Source organism: Lolium perenne, chromosome 7, assembly GCF_019359855.2.
Source record: "Lolium perenne isolate Kyuss_39 chromosome 7, Kyuss_2.0, whole genome shotgun sequence".
Classification (NCBI taxonomy): Eukaryota; Viridiplantae; Streptophyta; class Magnoliopsida; order Poales; family Poaceae; genus Lolium; species Lolium perenne.
In genome coordinates, this window is record NC_067250.2 from 246,198,044 (window position 1) to 246,213,121 (window position 15,078).

Sequence of the window (15,078 nt, forward strand, 5' to 3'; positions counted from 1 at the left end):
ATCAATGGTTAAAATTGCGCCGAGGCAGACGACGCAACAAACGGCGACCAATCGCGCCTACACGGCAAGTCGTCGAGCACCTTACGTGCGCGGAGGTGGGGCGGATTTGACGGCGCGTTACGGGAGGCGGCGGCGACGCGGCGGCGGCGGCACCGGCGGGAGCCCGGCCGCGACAACGGTGCGACTCGCAGCCACGATCGTACGCCCAAACGGCCGGGAAATCCAGCGGCGGCGGTGGGGTGGGAGGCGCGGGAAGGAAGGAGCGACGAGAAAAGAGGCGCGAACCAACGGTTTATGCAAATAGTCGCCGACATGTGGGAGCCCGCCTCGCTTTTCGTTGTGTCCGGCGTCCCCGGAGCGTCCCCTGTGGGACGGGGACGGGCTCGGGGCGCCGGACACCGTATAGGGGCGCGCCGGACAAAAATGGGCTTTGGGGGACGCGGCTGGAACGCTTTTTTTGTCCGGCGCGCCCCAAATCCCTTTGGGGGACGCTTTGGGGGACGCGACTGGAGATGCTCTAAAGGAGATAATTAAGTAAACAACCGAAGATGGAAGGGGAAGATGGACATTGTGATATGTCTCAAAGTTGAAGTCAATGGGAGAACTCTAATATTGCATGCATTCATATCACTGAAGGCTACTAGAGATGTAGACATTTTCCCAAATTTTGTAAACTAATTTTAAAACTATTTGCTGGTGGGTCTAATTAAAATACAAAAGCTAATTACATTTTTAGTCAAACATCGACACATCGACATAGCATAAGTTTAATCAATCTTACAGACAAAAATATGAAACATCACTAAGATTTCATAAATATATTACGAAAATATATTCTATGGTGGACTTATAAATACTAATCTGGTACTGTTCATATTGATATTTATGTTTATACGGTCTTTTTGACTCGTTGTTTATAAAATATTAACTGAGTACCCATTGGCCCAGCTATCGTCGGATGGTCCTCAAAACAAGACATACATTTTTAGTCAAACGTCGACGTGGCATAAGTTTAATCAATATTATAGAGAAAAGTCTAAACATCTTTAAGATTTGATAAATATATTATGAAAATATATTCTATGGTGGACTTACTAGTACTAATCTAGTATTATTCTTATTTATATTTCTGTTTATATGGTCATTTTGACTCATTGTTTATAGGATGTATCGAGAGTAAGAGGTTGGTCAAACTTATAGTAGTAATACATTGACTTTTGAGTAAATCTAATACAACTTCTTTCTAGAAATGGAGGAAGTACGTATTAGTATATACAGTATCTTCAAAAAATGTTGCGAACAGTAGTACGTTGGCGGGAAATGAAGAGCAATCATTTTAGGAAGTTCGAGGTAAGATGTCAACGACACAGATTGGAGTAATCCACTGGAGTGAACTGATGTGAGCCGATAACTTTTGGAAAATGCGACGTAGGACGTCCACGGCGTGAGTCCGTGAGATACTGCCGCGGGCTGAACGAGATTTACGAACATGCATGAGATATACTGTATACCTATACACAAGAGTACGCCTATGTTGCTTGCGTGATGGGCATTGCAGGGCAGCAAAGCACATGGAGGTGATCCACTGCCACAAGCGGGAGAGTACGGGTAGCTCTTCACCAACAGCCTATGAAGCCTAGCTAGGCTCCTCTCTTCAAATCTGTGCAGAGATTTCAAGGTCCTGCCTTGGTTGCTGCGACAGATTATGGCACGCTATTCACTAGTTCCCGCAAAATCTCCCTACTTAAAATTTGTTTTTCAGGCAAATACTGGGGATGATTTTTCGATCTTTGTGATATGTTCAGATTCAGTCGCGATAACGTACTTGTGTTACTTTTTTTTTTTTGCAGGAAGTACCAATAAGACCATCTCTAGCAGATACGCCAACCCGCAACCGCAAACACGCATATGCAGGTCGAGAAAAAACGCGATTTGCAAGCCGAAAAAAGCGTGAGCAGAGCAGATCCCGCATGCGCAAACTACATAACAGCATAGACTGCAAAACCGGTGTTCGACGAAATGACACAGCTCGATGAAATGTTTGGAACTCGCGACATAGGTGTTCGACAAAATGACACAGGTGTTCACGATGACAATGTGACACAAAAAAGGTACCAGCGATGCAAATCAATGAAGATCAAGTTGTAGTTGGCCGTGCGGATCGAGACCTTCTTCACCGGGGTAGGGGCAGGGGCAGGGTTGATCAACACATCGGCAGCTTCCTCTTGAGTGATCTCCTCCGCAGCTTCCTCCTCACACCCTTCCGCAGCTTCGTCCTCGTCGGACTTGGGCCCTCATCTCGTAGTCCATCGCGGCCTCGTCGTACTCATCACCTCCGAGTGGCGCCGTGTCGATGTCGATCGTCGCCGAGTTGAGCATGTCGACGAACGACTCGTTCGCCGCGCGGCTGCGAGGGAGAGTGTCAGTTGCCGCGTGTTCACCGCCGCCGGCAAGTTGAAAGAGGGGAAAATTGTACCTTGGTGTGTCGTTGCCGTCGGCTGGCGGAGGAGTGGGTGCCGCTGGCGCAGTCATCAAGGCCGCCATCGAAGCCTTCTTCTTCAGCGGCGGCTTCTTGACGGCGGCCTTCTTCGGCATCTTCGGCACGACCTTCTTGGCGGGGACCTTCCTCACCGCGGTCCTTGGTGGGGGAGTGAGCTTGGCGGCGGATGACGGCACGAGGACATGCGTGGCCAGCCGCTTGGCCGCTTCCTCCATGGCGCGGGGAGCGAGCTGGGCGGCGGCGGATCTGGCGGTAGGGTTCGCGGCGGCGGCCGATTCGACCTGCGCAGCGAAAAGGGGCACGCTCCCAGAGGTAGGGGCCGCCATGGCTGCGCTAGCAAGCCACGACGAGGTGGAATCCGGCGACAGAGCGAGTTGGGCGGTGGCGGCGCGCGGGAACAAAGGAGAGGGGGATTTTCCTTCGCGCCAATGCCTTGCACGCGATGTAGATCGATCTGCATCCGGCCGCAAAACCTACATATATGTAGGTTTGGCGAGCGCGGAAGCAGACGCCTGGAAAAATATTTGCAGGTTTGGCCATATGCGGGATCTGCTCGGGGTGTTTTTCCCCCTAAACTGTATACGGGCGGTTATTATGCAGTTTTGGCAAATATGCCTTATCTCCTAGAGATGCTCTAATGTCATAAAAAACTAAGGTTGAACGATTCAAAATTCGCAATGGAGCCGAAGAAAATAGTCATTCCAAATGCCTTTTCTTGAAGAATTTTGAACACAACGAACGTGCCAGTCATATCCTTACACTATTGCACATAAACTTTTAGGAGAAAAAGTTTCCGTACGGCCTGTGTAAATAAAAATAAAAAACCTAGTGCCTCAAAATCTTTTTATTGCACTGCTTCTTACTTATTCTTGTCTATGCACAAACAAGTTCATGATACTTCCTAGACATGTAAAAGAGGCAAACATGTGCAATGGCATATGATTCATTTTTTAAATCTTAAATATTTTTAAATATACTGATAAGGGCTAAGCCCAAGGGTGAGCCCGATCTTCATGGATTTGGGTGGAACTCGTGTGGGAGGTGGAATAACGCGATGAACACGAAGAATGTGAAGGAGAATCGTGGGATACAAACTCACACACGCATACACAAATCGATTTGTCCTTGTTGGCCCGAACCACCAACTCGATAGAAGTTGCAGGAAAAGACCTTTCGGTAGAATTCCCGCAAAAAGATCGACGAATCGAAATCCTATAGATCTAGAAGGGTGAAAAGACCAAAATCGATAGACAAAAGACCCAGAAGGTAGAAGTGCAAGCAAAAGACCAAGATTGGTAGAAGTCACCAAAGAGATTAATATGATTCGATAAGGAGCCCGGGTGGTACAAGATCTAGGATCTATGATAGGGTTTCCCTCAAGGGGTAAGAGCAAAGCTCAAGTTCTTCTTGGTTCTAATTCTAACCCTAATTCGTGTCTGGGGCAAACATATATATAGCCCAGATCTGGGGAGGGGCAACTTAGTCATTTGCGAAAAGTACACAGCCACAGGATTTAAATGAACGACCCAGATGTAGTTGACTTCGAGGAGGCCGGCAGTGTCGGTGGTCCTGGGGCGGCAGTGCCGGCCTAGGGAGGATCTTGGCGTCGAAGGCGTCAGGCCGGCAGTGCCGGGCTTCCTGGGCCGGTAGTGCCGGGTTGTTTCGGCCGGCAGTGCCGGAGTGCTCTGGGCGGCAGTGCCGGCCTATAGGTAGCGGCGGTGTCGGCCCTGTGTTGTTCCTTCTTCTTCTCCAGTTCCTTGGTGAGTTAGCAGCGTTCCTTCTTCTTCTCCAGTTCCTTGGTGAGCTTGGTACCCGATGACACATAGAGCATTTGCATGAGGTAGCATGCCATCCAATGAGGTATCAAATGTATACGTGGAAAGGAGCGAATTCACCTCTTGGTGTATAGCTTTGGCCCGAGCTCGTGTCATTGGGCCACAAGGAGGGCTTGTCGGTCTTGAGGAGGAGGTGTCCAAAGGCCACCCCGTATCATCTCCCCCCTTGCGAAAGAGTCGTCCTCGACTCTATGTTCTCCTCATCGCTATGATAGGGTGAGAGGTCGGACACATTGAATGTGTTGCTCACCAAGTACTTGGACGTTGGTATGTCGATGACGTAGGCGTTGTCGTTGATGCGCTTGAGGACCTTGAAGGGACCATCGCCTCGGGGCTTGAGCTTGGAGTTTTGTTCTTGAGGGAAGCGGTCTTTGCGAAGGTGTATCAACACGAGGTCTCCTTCATTGAAGATCCTTGCCTTCTTCTTCATGTTGAGTCTAGTGGCTTGACGAAGGACTTGTTGCTCGATTGTTGCCCTTGTATCTTCATGTAGCTTCTTCAAGTATTGTGCTCGCTTGTCGATGATCATGTTTACTTGCTCATGTAGCGGAAGAGGAAGGAGGTCGATTGCCGTAGGTGGTTCAAACCCATAGACGACCATGAATGGACTTCTCATTGTTGTAGAGTGCTTGGCGCGGTTGTAGGCGAACTCCGCATGCGGGATGCAACCTTCCCATGCTTTCAAATTCTTCTTGACAAGGACTCGTAGTAGTGTGGAGAGGCTTCGGTTCACCACTTTGGTTTGCCCATCGGTTTGTGGATGTGAGGATGATGAGAACAAAAGCTTGACGTTGAACTTAGCCTTTAGTGTCTTCCAAAGGTAGCTCATGAATTTGACATCTCGGTCCTACACAATGCTTCTTGGTACACCGCGGAGTCTCACAATTTCCCTAAAAAACAAGGAAGCAATATGTGAAGCATCATCCGTTTGGGAGCATGGTCTAAAATGAGCCATTTTGGAGAATCTATCAACCACTACAAAAATTTAATCATGACCATATTTGGTTCTAGGCAATCCTAAGACAAAGTCCATGCTTATATCGGACCAAGGAGCATAAGGAATAGGCAACGGTGTATAAAGGCCATAGGGGTTGGAAGTGGACTTAGCTTGTAAGCATGTTGTGCACTGGCGACAAAGGCGTTCCACGTTGCGGTACATTCTTGGCCAATAGTAATGAGTTGAGAGCAGTGCATACGTATTCTCTCGACCAAAGTGTCCCATGAGACCACCACCATGCGATTCTTCTAAGAGCAAAAGGCGAAGCGAAGACATGGGAATACAAAGTTTGTTGCCCTTGAACAAGAATCCTTGGTGCAAATAGAAATCATCGGTGCCCCTTTCATTAGAACACTTTGCAAAAATTGGGCCAAAGAAGGTATCGGAGGCATATAGGTCCTTGATTTCGTCAAGACCCAACACATGAAAATCCAAACGAGTGAGTAAAAGGGTGAGTTTGCGGGAAAGAGCATCCGCAACAACATTTTCCTTGCCCTTCTTGTATTTGATGACATACGGAAAGGACTCAATGAAATTAACCCATTTTGAATGTCTTTTGTTCAAATTGTGCTGACTTTTCAAATACTTCAAAGACTAATGGTCGGAGTGGATAACAAACTCTTTTGGCCAAAGGTAGTGTTGCCAAACTTCAAGAACACGAACCAAAGCATAAAGTTCCTTGTCATATATAGGATAGTTGAGGCGTGCGCCATCCAACTTCTCGCTATAGTATGCCACGGGTTTTCCATCTTGCATAAGGACTCCACCAATACCGATTCCACTCGCATCACATTCAATCTCAAGTTCGGAAGAACAAGAAGTGGTGCCTCGGTAAGTCTCTTTTTCAACTCATCAAAAGCTTTTTGTTGGGCCTTGCCCCACACAAATGGAACATTCTTTTTAGTAAGCTCATTTAAAGGGCAAGCAATGGTGCTAAAATCTTTCGTGAAACGTCTATAGAACCCGGCAAGTCCATGAAAACTTCGAACTTGACCAACGTTGGTAGGAGTGGGACAATTGTGGATGGCCTCAACCTTGGAAGAATCAACTTCAATACCATTGGTGGAAACCACAAATCCAAGAAAAACCAACTTGCGTTGTGCAAAGGTGCACTTGGGAAGATTTGCAAATAGATTTTCGCGGCGCAAGATGCATAAGACTTCTCTCACATGTTGCACATGGTCCTCGAGATTTTTGCTATAAATGAGAATATCATCAAAGTAGACAACCACACTCTTGCCAATGAGAGGTCTAAAGATGTGATTCATAAGACGCATGAAAGTAGATGGAGCATTTGAAAGACAAAATGGCATGACAAGCCATTCATAGAGACCAAGTTTGGTCTTGAATGTTGTAACATCCTGATACGTCCAAAACATCTACTTTCCCAAACACTTTTGCTATTGTTTTACCTCTAATTTGTGTATTTTGGATACAACTAACACGAACTAACGCTGTTTTCAGCAGAATTGCTCTGGTGTCTTGTTTTTGTGCAGAAATTCAACTTTCGGGAAAATCCTCGGAATTTATACCAAAGGGCCTATTTTACCAGAAGACTCACGGAGCCAGAAGGGCAAGCCAGGTGGAGGCCCGAGGGCCCCACACACTAGGCCGGCGCGGCCCAGGAGGGGGGCGCGCCGCCCTACTGTGTGGCCCCCTCGGCTGCCCTCTGACGCCCTCCTCTGGACTACTTAAGGGTTTCGATCTAAAAACGCGAGAAGAGAAATCGAAGTCGCCAGAAACCTCCCAGTACGCCGCCACCGTCACGAAACTCCGTCTCGGGACCAGAAACTCCGTTCTGGCACTCCGCCGGGATGGGGAATTGGAGGAGATCATCGCCATCATCACCACTGACGCCTCTCCATCAACCAGCAATGTTTCTCCCATCCATGTGTGAGTAATTCCCCCGCTGTAGGCTAAAGGGGATGGTAGGGATTGGATGAGATTGGTCATGTAATAGCATAAGATTGTTAGGGCATAGTGCCTAGTGTCCGTAATTGGTACTTTGATGATATTGTTGCAATTTGTTATGCTTAATGCTTGTCACTAGGGCCCGAGTGTCATGATCTCAGATCTGAACATGTTATTGTTTCATCATGATATGCATTGTTTTATGATCTTACCTGCAAGTTGTATACACATGTCGCTGTCCGGAACCCGAGGCCCCGAAGTGATAGAAATCGGGACAACCGGAGGGGAAGGCGGTGATGTGAGGATCACATGTGTTCACGGAGTGTTAATGCTTTGCTCTGGTACTCTATTAAAAGGAGTACCTTAATATCCAGTAGATTCCCTAGAGGCCCGGTTGCCACCAGTTTGTAGGACAAAAGATGTTGTGCAAGTTTCTCATTGCGAGCACGTACGACTATATACGGAACACATGCCTATGGATTGCTTTGTAATTGGACACCGTTTTATTATTATCTGCAAATGCCCTACTTTGATTGTTACATGAGTTTCTCTCATCCATGCAACGCCCGTCATCCATCCATGTGCCTACAGTATTTTAATCCTGCTGTTTACTATAATCACTACTGCTGTCTTTGTTACTCTGCTGCTGTTATTTCACTACTGCTACTGCTATAAACTGTTACTACTGATAAACTCTTGCGAGCAAGTCTGTTTTCAGGTGCAGCTGAATTGACAACTCCGCTGTTAAGGCTTTCAAGTATTCTTTGTCTCCCCTTGTGTTGAATCAATAAATTGGGTTTTACTTCCCGCGAAGACTGTTGCGATCCCCTATACTTGTGGGTTATCACATCCCAAATTTCAAATCAATGAGAAAAGGGGTTTCCCAAATTTCAAATTCTAGACCTAACAAAAACTTTTATTTGCATGTAGTGCTATGCATAGTAATGGTGCATTTGTGTGACTTTGCCTTGAGGCTTGTTGGAGTGCTTATGCTTACTACCAAAACCCTAACCTTGATCCCTTGAGATCACAAAGAAGAACAAAGAATAAGAGAAGAAAGAAAATAGAAAAATTCACAAAAACCCTCACATATGGTTTTGGCCATTTTTTGAAAATCCTTAACCTAGACCACTTTGGCTTGTGCCATTAGTTGGAGAATGTTACTAAACACTTATTATCACTTTTGGAATCAAAGAAACTCAAATCAAATCAAATTTGAATTCAAATTGGGCTCACATGCACTAATGGTCAAATCTGCCATTTACAACCTGATGCCCACTTTGAGCCTCTGTTTTGAGAGATTTCTAAACCAAACAATTCCATCTCTTTGCACCTCATCCAATACCTCATCAAGACGAACAACTTTGGTAAAGATCACCCCTGCAAATTCTTGCTAGATTCAAAGTTATGCTCAAGCAAAGTTGGAACTTAAAATCAGATTCAAGATTGTGCCCATTTTGATTTTTTGCAAACCAACTCCATTTTGCACCCCACCATCACCATTGTGTCTCTTTTATTATATGAATCAAGTCCACCAAATTTCATTTCAAAATTTGAGCATTTCTCTCTTGCGGCCATTTGACCGAGCACCTTGTGTGCAATGTGCTGCCAACCCTAGACATGCTAAAATCCAGTGGACCATTGGCTAAACCATCGAGCTTACGTCACCTGGAGTACCTCTATCTACCCCTTGCACGGTGCCAAGCCTCAGAGACACACTTTAGTGTACAAAATATGCAAGAACCATGCCATGTCGTGGCATGACATGGACACACATGATCTCCCTCTCTCTGGTCAAATCCAACGTGCACCACCGTGTCAAACGCACCCCTCACACTCCCCTGCACATGCCAGACACGTTGCTCGACAAATTGGTGCACCACACACGCCGTCGGAGATTGACGCCACCCCCCGAGCTGCAGTTTGTACCTGGAGCCTCGCCGTCGTCCACAACGCCGCCGCAACACCTCGCCGACGATCGCCGCACCGCCGGTGAGCCATCGACCCCCTCCCCTCGCTGCGCCAGTAGCTCCATCTCGCTGTGGACGACGATGAACTTGATCCGTTGGATCTTGATCTAATCGTGCGGCTCAGAACCAAACTTACTGTTTCGCGTGTTAAGTCCCACTGACGGGTGGACCCCATTGTCAGGTGGCCCGCTGCGTGCGAGACGCGCAGATGGGCTGGCCCGTTAGCTTTTCCCCCCTTTGGCCCATTTAGTCTTTCCCGCAAGGCCCACAATTTCAAATTTTATTTTCAGTTTTGATTCAAATCCTTTCTCATATGCCAACTTCAAATTTAAATCTAGGGAGATCTACTGGGCCAAATTGGATGAATTTGGTATTGTTGGACAGTTTGTGAAAATCTCTACCCAACCCCCTTTAATCCTACAAGTTTTAATAGGATTCAATGAGAGGAAATTATTTTTCTCCTACTAGTTTTACTAAAACACAAGCCAACCCCCTTTGTGATTAATGTGTGATGCTAGAATAGTTGGTGTGAACCAATTGAGTGAATAGTATAGCATTAAGAATTGTTTGGTGATTGTATTCCTTGTATTCGATTATAGACGCTAGTACCGAGGAGTATCAGGAGGAGGAGGTCTACTTCCAGGAAGAAGAAGAACACTTTGATCAGTACACCAACCAAGGCAAGCTAATATTCTTGTAAGCTACCTTAGTGCAAAGCTCTCCTTGAGCAAGGCACTATTACCCTATTACCTTGTGTTTACTTTACCAATCCCAGTTTTTATCTCTCAAAGCTTTTACTTTGCAAGTTTTACCTTTATAGTTAACTTGAGTCTAGTTATGGAGTAGTACATGAGTATCAAAGTTAGCCTAGAGAGCTACAAGCTAGTTAGCACCCCTCATGCTTAGTTGCTAATGCTAAATTAAATGTGACTACTCTAGATGGGAACTTGTGAAACTTTTGAACTTTGAAAACCTTGGAATGATGAGTCTTACTATTGAAAGATTTTGAAGGTGAATGTGAATTGAAGGAAATGATGTTTTTGATGAAAACTGATGATTGGGTTCGGATGCGATACCATTCCAATTCTTGAGTACCCCCACAATACCTGATTATGGGTAAGGCTTTAGCTGGAAATTTATGTGTCTTAGTATGGGTTCCCTCTGAACAAGCGTCATAGAGGTTATGCCGAGGCTGCCTCCGTTGAAAGTGAAATTACGTGAAATGAGGTGACTGTCCTACCCAAGCCCTGTGCAGTTCCCCGGATAGCAGTTGGTTATCACTGGGAGGCCAAGCTCATGGGGAGAGGTGCCTATACTAGGGTGTGTAAGTGAAAGGTTAATGGTTGATGATCCGCATACTGTGTTATGATTATTCAGGGTTATCCCTGACGGATGTAATGAAATGTTGTGGCACAAGTGTGCAACCTCTGCAGAGTGTAAACCTATTCGAATAGCCGCGTCCTCGGTCATGGACAGTTGGAAAGGCCATACTGTTCCGTCATCAGAACTTTTCTAAAAAGGGTGACTTATAGTTTGAATCTGAAAGGTGACTTTGATTGTTGAATCACAACAGAGTTGTGGGAATGACACTAATGTTCCCACTTGAGTTAGTTAGCAAATGAGGAGTCTTTTACTAAATGCTTATGAACTAAAATTGGCTTTATGCAAATAACCTAGAGCTTAGAATACTCTCACTAAAACTGTTAGAGCTTACACTAGTATTAGTTTGCGAGTACTTGAAAGTACTCACGGCTGTGTCCCTGGCTATTCAAATGGCCATACTATGAAGAAGAGCAGCAGTATCAAGAGGAAGGACAGCAAGACGTCTATGACAACTAGGAGCTTCTCCTAACGTCAAGCGTTGCCTGTGGATTAGATGGACTACTACGACTTCGCTTCCGCTATGTGTTATGTATTGATCATTAGATCAAGTGTTGTAATGAGACTGGATCATGTGATCCTTTTTGTTGTAAGACTATTATGGTGTTGTAATGAATGATGACTCTATGATATTCAGCTGTTATGTCTCGCAAAAACAATCTTCCTGGGATTGCGATGTATGGCATAATAGGCATCTGGACTTAAAAATCCGGGTGTTGACAAGTTGGTATCAGAGCCATTGTTTGACCTTAGGATACCCTAGTTAGAATGGACGTCTGAAAAACATAGTTTCAAAAACAAATGAAGTGAATATTTACAAAAAACTTATTCACACTCTTACCCTTGAGACTTTTTCCAAAAGATAAAATTCATGTTTCACTTTGAAATTATACATAAAATTTTGATACACTTGCACTTCTCTAACTTACTCCTCCAATTCACTTACAGATGGAGCCACTCAACCAGACGAAGTTTTACCAGCTAGGCAATGGCGGTGGCTTGATTTTCGAGAGAGACTTGGATGCTTTGTATGGGCATCTTGGGCGCCCACACCCGGAGTTCTTCGGAACTCAAGTCAACGACCAGCCCGGAGGGGAACTATAGTGGGTCATCGTTGCGGATCTGAGAGGCAGGATGGAGCCTCCCACTTCCGAGAGGATCCACTTCACCATCCGGGAGAGCAACTGGCTGGATGGACTCGCTCGTGCTCTTCAGGAAGCACTTGCCCATCTATGCGGGCAGAACGTGATTGGGATCCAGGACTCTCGCTTCGCTCACTTTGCGAGGCATGACTCCATTGGAGGACCCATGGACCTGCAGTCCCACCCCGAGCTGAAGCATCATGTGGAGCATCTGGACTTTATGCTGCACGAGACTCAGAAGGAGCTGGACAACGCCCGCGTCTACGCCAACCAGACTCACCTCCACATGTCTCAGCAGACGGAGACCATCAAGATGCTTGCCAAGGATCGCAAGACACTCCGCCAGCAGAGAGCCAAGAAGGACTCCACCATCGCTCGCCTTCGCGCAAAGATAGCAGCCCTGGAGGCAACTGTTCAGGCTCAGGAGACTCAGTTGAGGGAGATGGAAGAAGAAGGTGAAGACATTCAGGGAGGAGCAGCCTTCGTGAGTGATGATGATGACTTCGACGAGGATGAGAACACTGATGTTGAGGACTACGAGTTCATGGAGGCCGGAGAAGATGACTACATCCCGATAGATGTAGATGATGAGTAGTTGCACTTGTTCACTTGCGTAGCTGTTAGTTTGTATCCAACCCCTTGTATCGTAGCTTGGAGAAATGGTTCTTAAAACCATTAATGTGTTAGCTTGTAATGTGTGTTGTTTGAATGAATTAAAGTGTTGTTTGTTGTCAACATTACAAAGTATTCAAGATTTTAACTTTTGAACTTACTCAAAACAAGCCATAGAAAATTCCCTCTTATCTCATGATCAATCTCAATGCTCAGATGGCCCCTCCCAACCGCAACACCAACCATGATGCCCTGATGCAAATGATGCAAGTGATGATGGCTGATAGAGAGGCAGAAAGAGCTGAAAGACAAGCCAACATTGCCGCACTACAACAGATTGCTAACAGCAACCAAGGCCATGGGAACCATGATCACCCAGGATCAAAGCTGAAGAACTTTCAAAACACCAACCCTCCCATGTTCAGCAAAACAGAAGAACCCCTTGATGCCGATGACTGGCTCCAGACCATGGAGAACAATCTAGAAGTTGCGGGAGTTGAAGCCACAGAGAAAGTCTTGTTTGCCACCCACTACTTAGCAGGACCTGCTAGAGCTTGGTGGACTAGCACCCGTGCCATGAATGCAGGACAGATCATGACTTGGGCAGATTTCAAGCTCAAGTTCAGCAAGTATCACGTGCCCCCGGGTCTGATAAAGAAGATGAGGGATGAGTTCCGGGAACTCAAGCACGGTAGAATGTCCGTGGTAGAATACCGCGATAGGTTTCTCACTCTGTCAAGGTACGCCCCGGATGAGACCGATACCACTGAGAAGTGGAAGGAAAGGTTCCTGAATGGACTGCATGATGAGATGCAGACTGTGCTGGTCAACATCCCCTTTGTTGACTTAGAAGCCCTGGTGGATTCAGCCATCCAGATGGAGGGCAAACTGCATCAAGCCAACGAGAGCCGCAAGCGCCGCGTGATGAACCAGAGTGGACCCAGCAATACCCCAAGGTATCGCCCCGGCTCAAGCGGAGGATTCAACCCCAGAAACAACAAGACCAATGTGCCGCTGTCACGTCCGACCGGAGTGGAGGACACCCAAGGCCAGGAGGCCACAACAACAACAACAACCAACATGCCAACAACAACAACTTCAACCGTGCCCCAATGAGAGCCCCAGGCAACCACAACAACAACACCGCTCCAAGGACTGGGAGCAACACTGTCCCCGTCGCCCCCAAGGACAAGTCGACGGTGACTTGTTATGAGTGTGGAATAGTGGGACACTACTCCAATGCGTGCCCCAAGAAGCCCGCCAAGACCACCCCCAATACCTCTGCCCCTGCTCAGCAGCAACGCCGTGTCTCCACCGGCAGGAAGTTTACCCCGAACAACCCGAACAACCGCGGCGGCCGCCTCTTTCACATGAACGCCGAAGAAGCCCAGGAAGCACCAGATGTTGTGCTAGGTATGTTTTCTGTTTACTCAGTTCCTGCAAGAGTGTTGTTTGATTCCGGAGCATCGCATTCGTTTGTTACCGAAGATTTTGCATGCACTAGTAAGATTCAACCAATCAGTTTGAAACATGTCATGATAGTTTGATGTCTACGCACGCTTCTATTCCTGTAGACAGTGTTGGGCCTCCAAGAGCAGAGGTTTGTAGAACAGCAGCAAGTTTCCCTTAAGTGAATCACCCAAGGTTTATCGAACTTAGGGAGGTAGAGTTCAAAGATATCCCTCTCAAGCAACCCTGCAATTACGATACAAGAAGTCTCTTGTGTCCCCAACACACCTAATACACTTGTCAGATGTATAGGTGCACTAGTTCGGTGAAGAGATAGTAAGATGCAAGTGATATGGATGAATATGAGTGCTAATATCAATCTGAAATAAATATGGCAGCAAGTAAACATGCAGTAGAACAGTAAATAAACGGTGATTCGATATTTGGAAACAAGGCCTAGGGATCATACTTTCACTAGTGGACACTCTCAACAATGATCACATAAATAAATAACTTCTCTTCTCTTGTGCTACTTTCTCACACTCTCTTGTTGGATAACAAACACCATTCATTGTGTAGGGCTATAAAAGCACACCTCAAGCCGGAGTAAACAAGCTCCACAACTTTCGGAGTTCATATTAAAGTAACATCTAGAGTGCATAATAGACCATTGTAATTTAAACCGAGTACTAACATAGCATACACACTGTCAACAATAGCTATGAAAGGGGGAATAGATTGCATCAATACTATCATAGTAATAGTTAACTTCATAATCTACAAGAGATTACAATCATAACCTACGCCAAGTACTACATGATGCACACACTGTCAACATTACATCATGGAGGAGGAATAGACTACTTTAATAACATCACTAGAGTAGCACATAGATTAATAGTGATACAAATCTCATGATCACATAAAGATCACACCATGGGAGAGAGATGAACCACATAGCTACCGGTAGAGCCCTCAGCCTCGGGGGAGAACTACTCCCTCCTCATCATAGGAGACATCAACGGCGATGAAGATGGCGGTGGTGTCGATGGAGATGACTCCGGGGGCAATTCCCCGTCCCGGTGGCGTGCCGGAATAGAGACTTCTGTCCCCCGAAACGGAGTTTCGCGATGGCGGCGGCGTCCCTGGAGTCTTTCTAGAGTTTTGTCAATTGTGTAGGGTTTTTACGTCGCGAGGGATTATATAGGCGAAGAGGCGGAGTCGGAGGGGCCAGGGGGCTCCCTCCCCATAGGTCGGCGCGGCCAGGGGGCCACCCGCGCCG